At 42.4% G+C, this 16,162-nt stretch overlaps 1 protein-coding gene across 1 annotated transcript in view; it reads left to right on the top strand.

The window, feature by feature from the left end:
• The first annotated feature begins 468 nt into the window (after positions 1-468).
• The window catches only part of WASF2 (WASP family member 2), a 108,020-nt gene continuing 92,326 nt past the window's right edge, over positions 469-16,162 (top strand). Inside the window, exon 1 of the mRNA XM_073616182.1 lies at positions 469-620. The gene's annotated coding sequence lies outside the window, so the exon portion shown is untranslated. The remainder of the gene's footprint in view (positions 621-16,162) is intronic.

The following is a 16,162-nucleotide window of genomic DNA, read 5'->3' as shown; positions in this document are numbered from 1 at the left end:
AAACATGACAGTGTAAAACTGTGAATATAGCCTAAGACTAGAATAACTAAAACAGTTCCTCTAAATAAATTTGCTCTCTAAAAATGAGTGGCAGTCACAGAAAATGGAATTCCACACATTTCAAGGAAGTCTCAGCACGTCTGCGGAGTTTTTTTTTTTGCACAATTTTGATGAAGCAGACGCCTCACAATGAGACAACGTAAACCCAATAGGATTTACCAAGAGTGAATTACGGCTCGTTCATGTCTCCAGTTCTGCCGTCATTTTATCGGCGCCTTTCCCTTAGCAGCTTATCACGCTTCGGCTACGAAGACATGGTCGCTCATACTGCACACCTCGCTGAGGAAAGCCCACAGTCATATTTTCATAAGCGTCCTCTATTAAAGACGTGCTGTACGCTGTGCCCAGGAAGGAAACAGAGCGCTAGCCTATCAAAAACATGACGGAAGTGTTCGAAGCCAATCCAAAGCAGCGCAGACGTAGACGTAGCCAATCAGCGGTGGCGATGGAACGATCCTGACCAACCAGTATGCGCCTGGGGAGGGTTCTGGTGGGGCGCTGTCCAAGTGATCTGTGTTGCTTTTTTCGCCGGTGAAAGGTGCTGACACCCCGGGGATCAGGTGAGGGGGGATAAGTTGTATGTATGAATACACAGTGTTGTAAATGGGGGAGCGCTTGTATCAGTAATTAGGCTACTATGTTCACTTACGCCTGTACACAAGACTTCACATGGGGGTCTTTCTTTATAACTTTGTATTACTTGTACTGTATTCAGGAGGAAAGTCACCAGTCATTGATGTATGTGTAATTACAAATGCAGTGAGGAGTCCAGACTAGTTTATTTGGACAGCTTGGCAGGTGGCAGTGATGTGGGCAAAATAAGGGTACTCAACGCCTGGCACTTCCCCTGCTAACAATTACAATAAAGTTATAGCTCGTAATACATTGATGTAAACAAAGATTGAGGTACACTTAATCACCTAAGGACCGGGCCTATTTCTGACATTGTTGTAAACAGCTTAAAATCAGTATTTTTTGCTACAAATATATATATTTGTATGTATAAAATATATAAAATTTTAGCAGAAACCCTAGAGAATAAAATGGCGTTCATTTCAATACTTTATGTCACCGTATTTCTGCAGGGGTCTTACAAACGCAATTTTTTTTTTTTTTTTTAGAAAAAATACACTTTTTTTTTTTAAATTAAAAAATAATAAATCAAGAAAGTTAGCCTGATTTTTTTTTGTATTATGTGAAAGATGATGTTATGCCGAATATATTGATACCTAACATGACATGCTTTAAAATTGCGCATGCTTGTGAAATGGCGACAAATTACGGTTCTTGTGGGCGCGACTTGTGGTTGCTCCTGGGTAGGACAGGGCACTTTAAATTTTTTATTTCTTTTTTTTTTTTTTTTTTACACTGTCCCTTTAAATATTTGTATTCCTATTACAAGGAATGTAAACATCCCTTGTAATAGAAATAAGCAGGACAAGGTCTCTTTAATGCATGATCTGGGGTCAAAAAGACCTCTGATCTCACATTTACACTTAAAAGCAAAATAAAAAATTCATTTTACTTTTACACAAAAAAAAAAAAATTGACATTTGACGTCGCTTCGGTCCACTAAAGGCAAAGAGTCGAGTGGGGGCCATCTTGCCCTCATTCGACTTCCTGCCCATCGCTCTAGGGGATCGGATCGTTTCCCCCTTTACCGACGGATCCGGTAATCAGGAAAATGACCGGAAAGCGGCGGGAGGCCCCTCTCCCGTTGCCGCTGCCTATAAAAGTGATCCTGTGGCGAATCCGCTGCTGGGACCAATTTTGTCAGCTGACAGATCGCCCACTGTTTAAAAAAAAATGCCAGGATTATGGCAGCTAGCTGCTGCCATAACCCCAGTATTTAATGTCAAAGTAATGACGTGTATATATACAGTGGGCGATCTGGAAGTGGTTAAAGTAGAACTTTGGACAAAACTCTTTTGTAGTTTTGGATAGAGTGAAGAGGAAAACTGTTAAAGAAATTTTATGCTCTCTATTTGTTCTGTTTACCATTATCATTGAAAGAAAATCACAAATGTTTGGTTGTCCCCAGAAAAGTAATAGAGAGGAATCCTTCCAATGGGGACACTACTTCTGGTTACCTGGGGATCCCCAAGGAATTCCCTTAATTTGCAGGAATTTCCTCTCAATTCCTGTTTGGCTATGTGACAGGAAGTGAAGGGAAATCTCCTCTTTGGGATACAGATGGTAAAAAGAAAACTGACAGGGGTTATAACCCTCTCTTAACCTATCCACAAAAATGGGCACTGATGAGGCTGCACTTATGGGAACTGATAAACTGCACTGATGTGCACCGATGAGGCTGCACTGATAAACAGTGGACACCGTCCATTGCCCTATTGACGCCATCCACTGCCAAATATCTCTAGGAGGGGTTTCAACCATCCCTGCAAAGTTTACAATAATTTTTTGTCTTATTTTCAGTTTGATGTGTATTATATGTGACGTTACATATCACAGAGACCAGTATGGTGGTGATATTGAAGGTTATTGAGATTTCCATACATTAGAGGGTTTCACCATTATTGTGGTATTGATTAGTAAGTTAGCGCTGCACTATTTCGTTTTTCAGGACAGCACCTGGAGAGAGTGCAGCTCCACCCACTTCCCAGGAAACACTGCAGTCATTTCTTTAAAGCCTGAACACTTCCACCATGGGCTCAGTTGTAGTGTTTCCTCCAGCCATGGTGGAAGCCCTGCGGGGACCAGGTGTGTGCTGCGCTCTCTCCAGGTGGAGAAGGGTTAGAGCATACCTGGTGTTGTTTTCTTGTTCTAATGGCCAACCCCTTTCCTCTTTTTGAGCCCGGCGAGGGTAGAGGCCGGCGGAGGGTCCCATCGCGATAGACCGGGAAGGGGGGCGCGGGCAGAGTGTGGCATGTCTGGCTTCCAAGCCTGCGCTCTCTTCCAGGTCCCGAGTGAAAGGTGACGTCACTGCATGAAGGGGCGGGACTTCCGGCAGTGGTTTCCGCTTCCGGCCGCTGAACCAGGAGGGGGAGGCGGCCTCGGTGGTGCAATTTCCTGTCCTCACAGCGGCGAAAGGACCGCGAATATTCTAATAAAAAGCTGCCGGAAGTCTGCTGGAACCCTGGGAGAGATGGAGCAAGAGGAAGCAGCAGCGGTGGCGGGAGCAGGAGCCACAAGCACCAGCCACACCCAGGCAGGAGAGGCAGTGGCCTCTGTTAGTTAGACCTGGACTATGTTTGTTTGTTGTTTCCCTCTCTTCCTCCCCAAAGGATGGGGGGGGGGGGGAGAGCCTGCATCACACCCCTCAGGTGATGTCTATGGGGAAGTGTGATTTACAGCAGTGATGTTATGGGGTGTATTTTGTATCACTGACTGTTTGTTTATGGGTCTGCTGGGGAGAAGATCCAATCTGCAGGGTTTATTTATATTTCTGTATATTTCTGCTTGGTGTTTTTTCCTTTCAGACAGAGATTAAAGAAAAGACAAAGCACGTCCCCCCCCCCCCCCCCAGAAACGATGTGCCTCATGTAAGGATTCTTGCACCAAATCTTCTACTAAAACGCCCTCTGCCCAACCTAGTGAGCTGCTCGCTTCATTCCGGAAGGAGTTGGAAGACACTTATCAGTCCTTCCACTCCTGTCTGGATAAACATCTGGTGTCACAATCAAAGGATGGTTCTCCATCCAGCCCCCACATGTCCTCTGCTACTGAGAGAGTGGTTAGTGAGTCAGAGGAGGAGGAGAGAAGTATGTCTTCAGGGTCAGACGAGGGGAAAGGCAAAGAAAAGGAGGTTTCTTCCTCCTGTTATAGGTTGTCCTTGGAAGAGGTAGATGACCTATTGAAGACCATGCTTACTACCCTCAACATCAGGATATGGATGAGGTCAAGCATCAAGTATTCCCGATGAACAACGTGTTGACAGAGGCTATAAAAAGGTAGTGGAATGACCCAGAGAGGGCCCCCTTCTTTTCCAGGTCTCTGAAAAGGTGTTTCCCTTTTGATGAAGATAGTGCGCAAGTTTGGAATAAGAGACCTAAGCTTGAAGCAGCTTTCTCGCAGGTATTGCGGAACACCGATTTAGCTTTTGAGGACATGGGGGTCTTGAAGGACACTATGGACTAGAGGGCTGATTCTTTGTTAAAAAAGGCTTGGGATTCTACAATAGTCAATCTCAAACCAGCAATGGCGTCAACGGTAATAGCCAGGAATTTAGAGCCCTGGTTAGAGCAGCTAAATGGCTCAAATTGAGGCAGGGACCTTGCGTAAAGATCTGCTGGAGACTCTGCCAGTCCTACAGAAGGCAGTAGGTTATATGGCAGATGCCTCAGCGGAGTCAGTGAGGATGACGGCAAGATCTTTGGATTTGATTAATTAAGCAAGAATTGCTTTGTGAGTGAAGACCTGGTCAGGCGATTCAGTCAAAGCTGTGTGACCTACCTTTTGAGGGGATCTTGTGTTTGGTCCTGACCTTGACGCTGTTCTAGACAGAACAGCAGATAAGGAAAAAAGCCTTTCCAGGTTAAAAGAAAGTATCAACCTAATAAAAATTTTCATCTTTTTCACCCGACCTGGGACTCAAAGGAAACAGGACAGAAGAGACCTTGGCGGTCCCAGAGGGGTTGAGGGAGGACTGGGGTGTTTCGTCCCCTCAGCCAACCAACAAAGACCCAGTGACGGTCTCCCCACTGTGGGAGGAAGACTGCAGTCTTTTTTCTCCCACAGTGGGAGGGGGCGACATCCAGTTCGTTTGTCCTCAAAATAATCTCGGAGGGATACGCTCTGGAGTTCTCGGAAAACCCACCATCTCAAGTTTGTGACGCAGCTCCCCAAAGATCAAGAAAAATCTTTAGCGATGACATCACTCTTGCAGGAATTTCTTCAGCAGAAATTAATCACCCCAGTGCCCCGGGAAGAGGAAGGACTAGGGTGTTATTCACGTTTTTCTATTAAAGAAGCTGTCGGGAAATTTCAGGTTAATACTGAACTTAAAAATCTTAAACAAGTCCGTTCAAATTTTGCATGGACACGATTTATTTTTTGAGGAAGCTTCTTCCTTCGGGGTGCTTTCTAGCCTCCATAGATCTCAGGGATGCGTACTTAAATGTTCCCATAGCACCAATGTCACGGAGATATCTACGGCTGGCAATCAGAGCAGGGGGAGTGGTATCGCACTTTCAGTTCAGGGCTCCCCCGTTCGGTCTCTCCTCTTCCCCACGGATCTTCATGAAGATCACGGCGGAAGCAATAGCAGCGCTCAGGTTGCAATGCCTTATCTGGATGACCTACTTTTATTTGCCAGCTCAAAAGACCTATTGTGCATGGATTTGAAAAAGGCGCTGAACCATTTAGAAAATTTGGGTTGGCTTCTGAACAAGGAAAAAGCAAACCTCATTCCTTCTCAGAGGACCATCTTCCTGGAGTATGTCATAGATTCGATACAGGAAAAGATTTTCCTCCCAGAGGAAAAAATGGTAAAGATGCATGCAGCAGTGAAGAGAGTACAGATAAATTTATCGGTTGTAGTTCGGGCACCCATGTCCACGCTAGGGCTTCTCACAGCCTCAATCCCAGCTGTTCAGTGGGCCCGCCTCCATTCAAGAGTCCTCCAACAGGCGATTCTGCAGAATTGGGCCTACGGAGAGTCTTTGGAGAAACCGATCAATATCCCTTCTCCTGTAAAAAGCAAGTTGTGGTGGTGGTGTAGGAGGCAAGCCAATTTGAACAAGGGTTTGTTTTGGACCTTTCCGCAGCAAAGATCTTGACAACAGATGCGAGTTCCTGGGGGTGGGGTGTGCATCTCGAAAGCCAGATGGCCCAAGGGTCCTGGACAGTAGAAGAATCCAGGAGGTCCTCCAACTGGAGGGAATTGAGGGCCATTTTCCTGGGGCTTTGGGCCTTCAAACAGATAATCAGGGGCCAACACGTCCAGGTGTTATCAGACAACACCACAGCAGTGGCCTACATCTCAAGACAAGGGGCACAAGAAGCAGGAGTCTGCTAGACTTGTCTCTACAGACTCTGACTTGGGCAGAAGACAACTTGGCTTCCTTCATAGCAGTACATCTGAAAGGCAGCCTCAACCAGATAGTGGACTTCTTAAGCAGAAAAAGGTTACTAGAGTCCGAATGGAGCCTAAGTCCGGATGTTTTTCAGAGGATAGTGGACAAATGGTGGGCTCCCCAGGTCGACCTTTTTGCATCACAAACGAATGCAAAAGTACCAGTCTACTCTTCTCTAAACGGGCAGGACCGAGCGGCGGGTCTGTACTGGACCTTCCGCTTGTGCTAAGCCTTTCCCCCTGTGCAAATGATCCCTTTAGTGCTCAAGAAACTGCAGGGAGAAAAGACGAACCTAATTTTAGTAGCCCCGTATTGGCCCAAGAGGGCTTGGTTTTCAGGTCTACTAAAGTTAGCGGTAGAGCCCCATTGGTTGCTTCCAGTTCGAAGGGACCTGCTGACTCAGGGTCCCCCTCTGCATCCAGATGTAGGCCATCTCAGGCTGGCAGCCTGGCTACTGAGGAGCAAATCCTGAGAAGAAAGGGTTTGTCCGAAGGTTTAATTTGTACCCTGCAAAATAGCAGGAAGAAGGTCACAAGGGCCATTTATTTTAAAATGTGGAAGTGCTTTAACTCCTGGACCTTTAACTCCTAACTTCCAGGACCTTTCCGTTCTGGAATTTCCACATGATGGAATGGAGAAGGGTTGGCAGCCAGTACCTTTAAAGGTTCAGGTACCTGCGCTGTCAGTTTTTCTAGAGAGACGGTTATCACTAGATCCTTTGTTTATCAGATTTTTTTTAAGGCACTAGCTAGGGCTAGGCCTGTTCCATTTTAAGTTTTTCCCCAAATGGGATTTAACGGTGGTTTTGCAAGGTCTCACTAGAAGGTTTTGTTTTTTGTGTGTGTGTGTGTGTGTGTGTGTGTGTGTGTGTGTGTGTGTGAAATACTTTCCTAGTATTTGGGACTTCTGCGAGGCACTGGAAAAAAGTTGAAGTTGCACGTAGGCAGTGCCTGCTATTCTCTCTATGTGCTAAGTTGCTGGAAAAAAAACACATGACCTGTTTGCATAATGAAATGGTAGAGCTCTCTGTAGCCTATAGTTCCTTCAAGGTGGTTGACTTGCTACATTACATACCTGTGAGTTAGTAGGGTTTACAGCTAGATTGTTTTTGTAATATCAATGCCCTTACCAGATTTCCTTGGCCTTCAGTATTACTAGAGAAAAGGATCTGTTAGAAATGTTTGTCTAATTGTTTACCTTGGCCATTGCAGTGTAAAGAGCAGCAGTCCCATATATTTTTTGCCAATACAATATGTTCATCTGTTTAATGTTTTTGGAACAAGAGAAGTAGATTTTTGCCGAGTCAGTCTGTTTCTTGCCATCTGACCGCAACTGAAAATTTATGGACCTACTGTATGTACTCCTGCTATAGTTCATATAATACACTATATTACCAAAAGTATTGGAATGCCTGCCTTTACACGCACATGAGCTTTAATGGCATCCCAGTCTTAGTCCGTAGGGTTCAATATTGAGTTGGCCCACCTTTTCCAGCTACAACAGCTGCAACTGTTCTGGGAAAGCTGTCCACAAGGTTTAGAAGTGTATCTATGGAAATGCTTGACCATTCTTCCAGAGGCGCATTTGTGAGGTCAGGCACTGATGTGGACGAGAAGGTCTGGCTCGCCGTCTGCGCTCTTAACTCATCCTAAAGATGTTCTATTGGGTTGAGGTCAGGACTCTGTGCAGGCCAGTCAAGTTCCTCCACCCCAAACTCGCTCATCCATGTCTTTATGCACTGGTGTGCAGTCATGTTGGAATAGGAAGCGGCCATCCCCAAACTGTTTCCACAAAATTGGGAGCATGAAATTGTCCAAAATGTCTTGGTATGCTGATGCCTTAAGAGTTCCCTTCACTGGAACTAAGGGGCCGAGCCCAACCCCTGAAAAACAAATCTACACCATCCCCCCTCCACCAAAAGATTTGGACCAGTGCATAAATCAAGGTCCATAAAGACATGGATGAGCGAGTTTGGGGTGGAGGAACTTGACTGGCCTGCACAGAGTCCTGACCTCAATCCGATAGAACACCTTTGGGATGAATTAGAGTGGAGACTGCGAGCCAGGCCTTCTGTTTCACATCAGTGCCTGACCTCACAAATGCGCTTCTGGAAGAATGGTCAAACATTCCCATAGACACACTCCTAAACCTTATGGACAGCCTTCCCAGAAGAGTTAAAGCTGTTATAGCTGCAGAGGGTGGGCCAACTTAATATTGAACCCTACGGACTAAGACTGAGATGCCATTAAAGTTCATGTGCGTGTAAAGGCAGGCATACCAATACTTTTGGTAATATAATGTACAGTATATGATTAGTAAATGTTAACATTGGGACTAGACAGTCTTTTTATGGTTTGCAAAGGAATAACTGCAACTAAAGAAAAGAAAGATGCATGATATAAGAGTAGGCACTGTATATGTCACAGTGTTGAGAGAAAATTACAAATTGTACGCTAAATGTTCTATATATATATTTCTGTGCTTGTATGAAAGAGAGAAAGAGAGAGAAGACGAGCGCTGCTGCAGACATAGGTGTCCTTTTATGAAAGTGCGGTAAAATACCGCTTTTCAGTTCTCAGGCATTCTCAGAGGAGATCGCTCTCCTCTGAGTGCCTGTTTATGAAAGTGTGTAGATTGCTTCACATGTTGAGTTGAGGAGCGATCTACAAACGCCAGGAACTCCTGAGAATGGCTCCTCTCACTATAATCTCGCGTGATATAGCGGGATTACAGTATGAGGAACCATAAAATACAAAAGTTTAACACAAATCAGCACACATTATTCCCCAACATATTAATAAAATAATAAAGTTAAATTCCCCCTACACAATATACATTAACCTAATTATAAAAAAACATTGTTTTTATCAATATTTAAAGATCATACATGTCCCTATTTAAATGTGAATGGTGTATAGTAAATGAATGTAATGCACATATGTAATGCAGCTATACACCATTCATATAAATGCAAAATACATTTATAATCATTAAAAAAATAATTTTAATAAAGTATACAAGTATAAATATTTATTAATAAATAAAAATAAATATATTTCATTATAGATAAACATAAAAATTGATAAACTGGTGCGATGCGAGAACACTGCGAATCCACTGCAGGTTCCCACATCGCACCGACTCGCATGTCTGTTCACACTGCCATATGCGAATCGCTGGGGAGTGTCAATACATTGTTAACGACACCCCCAGATCAGCTTGCATATCGCACTGCGAACTGACAGTTCGGACATGAATCGGATCGCATGTGTGTTCACACACATTCTGGTCCGATTCTGGTCCGAACAGAAAAAAGGGTCCTGTGCGTGTTTGCACCGAATGCGGTGCGATATCAGCCATACTATCTGTACAGCTGATATCGCACCGCACAGACATCGCATGTAATGTGAATGGCAGTGTGCTGCGAATAACATGCGATGCCTGTGCGATGTCCGGCATCGCACAAGTGTGAACTGGGCCTAAAAGTTAACACCCCCAAATCAGTTCGCATATCGCAGTGCGATCTGCAAACTCGAACAGTAATCGAAACGCATGGGTGTGAACACCCATGCGATCCGATTCTGCTGTGGACCAAAAAAAGGGTCCTGTAAGAGTTTGGTCCGAGGGCAATGCAAATTTAGCAATACTATCTGTATGGCTGAAATCGCATCGCACAGAGATCGGATGTGATTTTGCACTGCAGTGCGGTGCGAATCACATCCGATCTCGGACACCGCAGCAGTGGGAACTGGCCCTAAATCATATTGCATTTGCACCAAAATGGTACAGGACCCTTTATTTGGTCCGCACTGGAATCGGATCGCATGGGTGTGAACACCCATGCGATCCGATTCCTGCACCATTACATAGTTCGCACTGCGATCTGTGAAATGATCTGGGGGTGTCATTAACTTTACATTGACACCCGCAGTGGTGCGCAGATGTCAATGTAGGTGCGATGTGAAAACCCGCACAGGAATCACGCTGGTTCACGCATCGCACAAGTGTGAACCCAGCCAGAGACGTGAACATCTAAAAAAAAAAAAAAAAAAATATATATATATATATATATATATATATATATATATATATATATATATATATATATATATATATATATATATATATATATATATATATATATATATATATATATATATATATACACATACATATATATATATATACACATATATATATATATATATATATATATATATATATATATATATATATATATATATATATATATATATATATACACATACATACACTATAAATTCCTATCCTGCTGGTTTTGAGGTGTGTAATGGTGGGGAAGGTGTGCTCTGACTGTTTGGTGAAAGAAAGAAGTCAAAAGACTTCTTGCTTTCTCCAGAATATCAGCCAGTTTCAGGCTTCTCACTCTGATTCTCCACTTCTGAAATGGTGAATCAGAAAGTTAGAATTCTGTCACAGATCGCCAGTGAGGTGCTGAGATCACACCTTCATAAACTGGCCGTTTCTGTGAAGTCAGTTACAAATTCTCACTGTGCTGAGATAATCAGCGGAGAACATGTTCTCCGCTGATTATCTCAGTTTCATAAACTGGTAATGAGCTGAGATCAGCGGTGAGACTCGGGATCGCTGCTGATCTCAGTTTCATAAAAGGACACCATATCGCCGGATCGAAAGAGAAGCCAGGTAAGTATTTAACCACTTACCCACTGGGCACTTACACCCCCTTCCTAACCAGACCAATTTTCAGCTTTCGGTGCTCTCACATTTTGAATGACAATTACTCATATATGCAACGCTGTACCTATATGAAATTTTTGTCCTTTTTTCACACAAATAGAGCTTTCTTTTGGTGGTATTTAATCACTGCTGTGTTTTTTATCTTTTGCGCTATAAAAGAAAAAAGACTGAAAATTGTTTAAAAAAATGCATTTTTCTTTGTTTGTTATAAAATTTTGCAAATTAGTAATTTTTCTTCATAAATTTTGGCCAAAATTTATACTGCTACATATCTTTGGTAAAAACAACCCAAATTGGTGTGTATTATTTGGTCTTTGTGAAAGTTATGGAGTCTACAGACTATGGTGCCAATTTCTGAAAATTGATCACACCTGAAGTACTGACGGTCTCATTTCTTGAGACCCTAACAAGCCAGGAAAGTACAAATACCCCCCAAATGATCCCTTTTTGGAAAGTAGACATTCCAAGGTATTTATTATGAGGCATGGTGAGTTTTTTGAAGTTGTAATTTTTATCCCACAATTCTTTGCAAAATCAAGATTTTTTTTTTTTCTTCACAAAATTGTCGTATTAGCAGGTTATTCCTCACACACAGCATATGCATACCACAAATTACATCCCAAAACACATTCTGCTACTCCTCCTGAGTATGGCGATACCACATGTGTGAGACTTTTACACAGCCTGGCCACATACAGAGGCCCAACATTGAGGGAGCGCCATCAGGCGTTCTAGGAGCTTAAATTACACATATCATTTCTTGACTACCTCTTACACTTTTTTGAAGGCCCTGGAGCACCAGGACAATGGAAACGCCAATGGGTACGGATGGGGATGGATGGAAGGATGAGTATGGATAGCTGGATGGATGAGCATTGCTGAGTATGGATGGCTGGATGAGTATGACAGAGGGATGGCTGAGCATGGATGGATGGCTGGATGAGGCTGCAATGGGCACAGATCAGCGCTGTGGGCACTACAGATCCAGCCTACAGTGCTGCTGCACCCGATCTCTCCCCTCTCTTCTCGCACTGTACCGATCTGTACAGAGAGGGGAGAGAGGAACCGGACATGATGCCGGTTTGTTTACAAGTGATCGCTCCGTCATTTGACGGAACGATCACGCTGTAAACGGTCGCTGCCAGCGGCTATTTACTGTGATGCGCTGGGTCCCCTAGACCCGGCAGTCACGGATACTTCTGTGTGCGTGCCCCAGGGAGTGCCATTCTGGGAGGACGTCAATGTATGCCCTCCTAGAGTTATTGAGCCGCGCTGTAGCCGTCATTCAGCTATGGCGCGGTTGTTAAGGGGAGCTGATCTTGGAATGTTTTATTTACTTTAATGAAGAGAATGCATTAAGGTACAAAAACCTCATGCCCTTGGAACCACTTTACCAATTCAGGGAAGTAATTTTGGATTTTTTTATAGAATTTCTTTCATAGAATGTGTCAACAGCAAAAGGTCATTTAAACAAATTCATATCTAACAGACTGACAGCTCCAATCTATTGTTAAACATTGAATATGAATCTAAACAAATGCCCACGAAATGAAATGCCATGCACAAGAGTATCTGTAAATGCTTTAGGCTCTGTTTCCACTAGTGCGACTTTTCATGCGACTTGGGACTGAAAAGTCGCATGACAAATTGTTTCCCATGATTTCCAATGAGTACCGTTCATATCTGTGCGACTTCAAGTCGCAGCGACTTCAAAGTAGTCCCTGCACTACTTTGGTCCCACTTTGATGCGACTTGAGGTCCATAGATACAGGCATTGCTTCAAATCGCGGTAAAAAATCGCGGCAAAATCGCGCGACTTTGGGGACGCACTAGTGGAAACATAGCCTTAAAGTGGATAAAATGGGGAAGGGTTAGACCAGGGCTTGACAAATTTGCTTTGAATCTAGGAGCCAGCTAAAAAAGTTAGGAGCCAGTTTTTTTTTTTTTTTTTTTTTGTTTTTTGTTTTTTACTAACAGCTTTTTTTCTGTTTAGAGTATAAAATGGCAGAGTAAAACAAAAGCTATAAATTACTATATACTTACCTTGCCGGTCCCATGAGGTAGGCAATTATAAGTACCGTAATTTATGTCTTTTATTGTACGGTATTTAAAAATCAGACAGCTGTCTCATTCAGTTATAATGCTACTGAATGATATAGCTTTTCTCACTAGGTAATTTCAAGGGATGTCACACAATATTACTGCATCCGTGTCTGGAAAATGCAAAATTTCAGTAAAAAACACACTAAAGTTAATTTTAGGGCACACAAATGCAATAAATTAGCCATTTTTTTGATAAAATATAAAAGAGGTTGCATCATGTAAATAGATACTCAACATGTCAAACCTTAAATTTACGTGCGCTGTGAAATGGCACAAACTTCAGTACCCTATATTTTCAATAGGCAACTCTTTAAAAGCCCCCTATAGGTCATCAATTAGCGTTACGAAGGAGGTCTATAGTTCTAGAATGATTGCTGTCATTCCACCGTGCGGGGCAATATGTATTGTGTATCACAATCAATGTTTTATGTGCTCGGGTGTAATTTTCTACAATTAAAAAAAAAAAAGACAAAACATTTTTTACTCAACTTTTTTTTTATATCCCATCACACCAGTTTTCCATTGAAATTTATAGACACTGCTATAGTTTGTGTTCTGTGTTCATACTTTTGATCCTATTTACGCGGTATAATTGTGAACTGAATTGTAACTGACAGACTACCTTTCATATATCGATTTAAAATCAAACTTGCAATAAAAATTTAGAAAATAAACTGCTGCCAGCACATCTGTAAATTACAAATCAAATTCAAACATTATACAGTACAGTGTAATATCACATAATCTCAAGCTTGAGTGGATGGGATATTAGGTGCAGCTGCTTGCCAGAACGAGACTGTTTGTTTGTGAAATACCTTTTTACTATACTGTATCCTGGACACAGTTTTGTAATTTATGATCATCCTCAGAGGTGATACTGATCACTCTGTAGACCGATGATGCACACCAAGCCCTTACATTCGCAACGTGCCTGTGTAGTCTACTGACTGGAATGGTACCAGCTGATTGGAGAAAAGCCAATGTACCACCAGTATTTAAAAAGGGCCCAAAATACATCCCTGGGAATTACAGACTAGTTAGCCTAACATCAATAGTATGTAAACTCTTGGAGGGGATGATAAGGGACTATATACAAAATTTTAGTAATGAGAACGGTATCATTAGCAGTAATTAGCATGGATTCATGAAGAATCGTTCTTGCCAAACCAATTTATTAACCTTCTATGAGGAGGTGAGTTGCCATCTAGATAAAGGAAGGCTCGTAGATGTGGAGTATCTGGATTTTGCAAAAGCATTTGACACAGTTCCCCATAAATTTTTACTGTACAAAATAAGGTCCGTTGGCATGGAACATAGGGTGAGTACATGGATTGAACACTGGCTAGAAGGGCGAGTTCAGAGGGTGGTGATAAATGGGGAGTACTCGGAATAGTCATGGGTGGGTAGTGGGGTCCCCCCAGGGTGCTGTGCTGGGACCAATCCTATTTATTTTATTCTTAAATGACCTGGAGGATGGGGTAAACAGTTCAATCTCTGTATTTGTGGACGATCCTAAGCTAAGCAGGGAAATATCTTCTCCGCAGGATGTGATAACCTTGCAAAAAGATCTGAACAAATGAATGGGGTGGGCAACTACATGGCAAATGAGGTTTAATATTAAATAATGCATTTGGGTGGCAAAAAAAAATATGAATGCAATCTATACACTGGGGGAATCTAGGATGGAAAAGGACCTGGGGGTCCTAGCAGATGATAGGCTCAGCAATGGCATGCAATGCCAAGCTGCTAGTAACAAAGCAAACCGAATAATGGCATGCATTAAAAAGGGGATCAACTCCAGATATAAAACGATAATTCTCCCACTCTACAAGACTCTGGTCCGGCCGCACCTAGAGTATGCTGTCCAGTTCTGGGCACCAGTCCCCAGGAAGGATGTACTGGAAATAGAACGAGTACAAAGAAGGGCAACAAAGCTAATAAAGGGTCTGGAGGATATTAGTTATGAGGAAAGGTTGCGAGCACTGAACTTATTCTCTCTGGAGAAGAGGGGATATGATTTAAATTTATAAATACTGTACTGGTGACCCCACAATAGGGATAAAACTTTTTTGCGGAAGGGAGTTTAACAAGACTCATGGCCAATTAGAGAAAAGAGGTTTAACCTTAAACTACGTAGCGGGTTCTTTACTGTAAGAGTGGCAAGGATGTAGAATTCCCTTCCACAGGCGGTGGTCTCAGCGGGGAGCATCAATGGTTTCAAAAGACTGTTAGATAAGCACCTGAACGACCGCAACATACAGGGATATACAATGTAATACTGACATATAATCAAACACATAGGATGGACTTGTGTCTTTTTTCAACCTTACCTACTATGTAACTATGTAATTTGCATTATTTTGAGCCAGGCTGTGTAATATAAACATCATAGAAGATGAAGCTAGATCACGCAAATTTAAATGATAAACAAGCAAATAAGACCCAGTGCATGAAGTGTAAAGTTGGCTATAAACTAGTAGATTTTCAAACGAACATTGGTACAAATCTTCATATGAGCATTCATACAATTTTTTTTTTTTTTTTATACAATCGATGCCTGGACAAATGTCATTTGCAAGTACTTAAAAGTTTTGTTTGCTTTTATCTGCTTTGGAATGAGTCATTTCTCAAATGAAAAGCACATACATGGTTTGAAATTTGTTCGAGAACATTTTTCCATCTTGCTCTTTCCAGTTCTCCTGCTGGTCAAAAACGAACGCCAATTTGACCACATAACGAATATATAATTGAAAATTTTCTTAAGACGAAACATTTTGTAGGAAATTTTGCTAGTGTATAGTCCTAACTTTTATTATATTGCAGCTTACCAATTATTCTATGTGATGGCTGTATTAGTTTTCTTTTTTTGGCTTTCTTTCTTTTATTTTCGCTTGGTGATCCGGCTAGTAAGCCTGTTGTTTTTCAAAAGAACAATCTCTCCTGCATATTTTCCAGTTACTGAGATGAGACAAACCATCTAACATTAGCTTGCAATGATCAGCTTTTATTTATACATGTAAGGCCTCATGCACACGAGACGTCAGTGCAAATTCTGCTGAACACATGTTTTTAAAAGCTGAAACCGGCGTTTAGAAACGCCCGTTTTGCCGCGTTTGCGTCTAGAAGCGTCTGCAGAGAATGACATTTTGCGACCCAACTTTGGAGCTCCTTATCTCGTGGCCAATTGGTGCTAGGAACCTGGTGTGCTAACACAGTGGAACTAGCACTAC

Source organism: Aquarana catesbeiana, linkage group LG02 (assembly GCF_042186555.1).
Source record: "Aquarana catesbeiana isolate 2022-GZ linkage group LG02, ASM4218655v1, whole genome shotgun sequence".
NCBI classification, from domain to species: Eukaryota; Metazoa; Chordata; class Amphibia; order Anura; family Ranidae; genus Aquarana; species Aquarana catesbeiana.
Note: the sequence above shows the minus strand (reverse complement) of the source record. Positions and strands in the feature narration are given on the sequence as shown.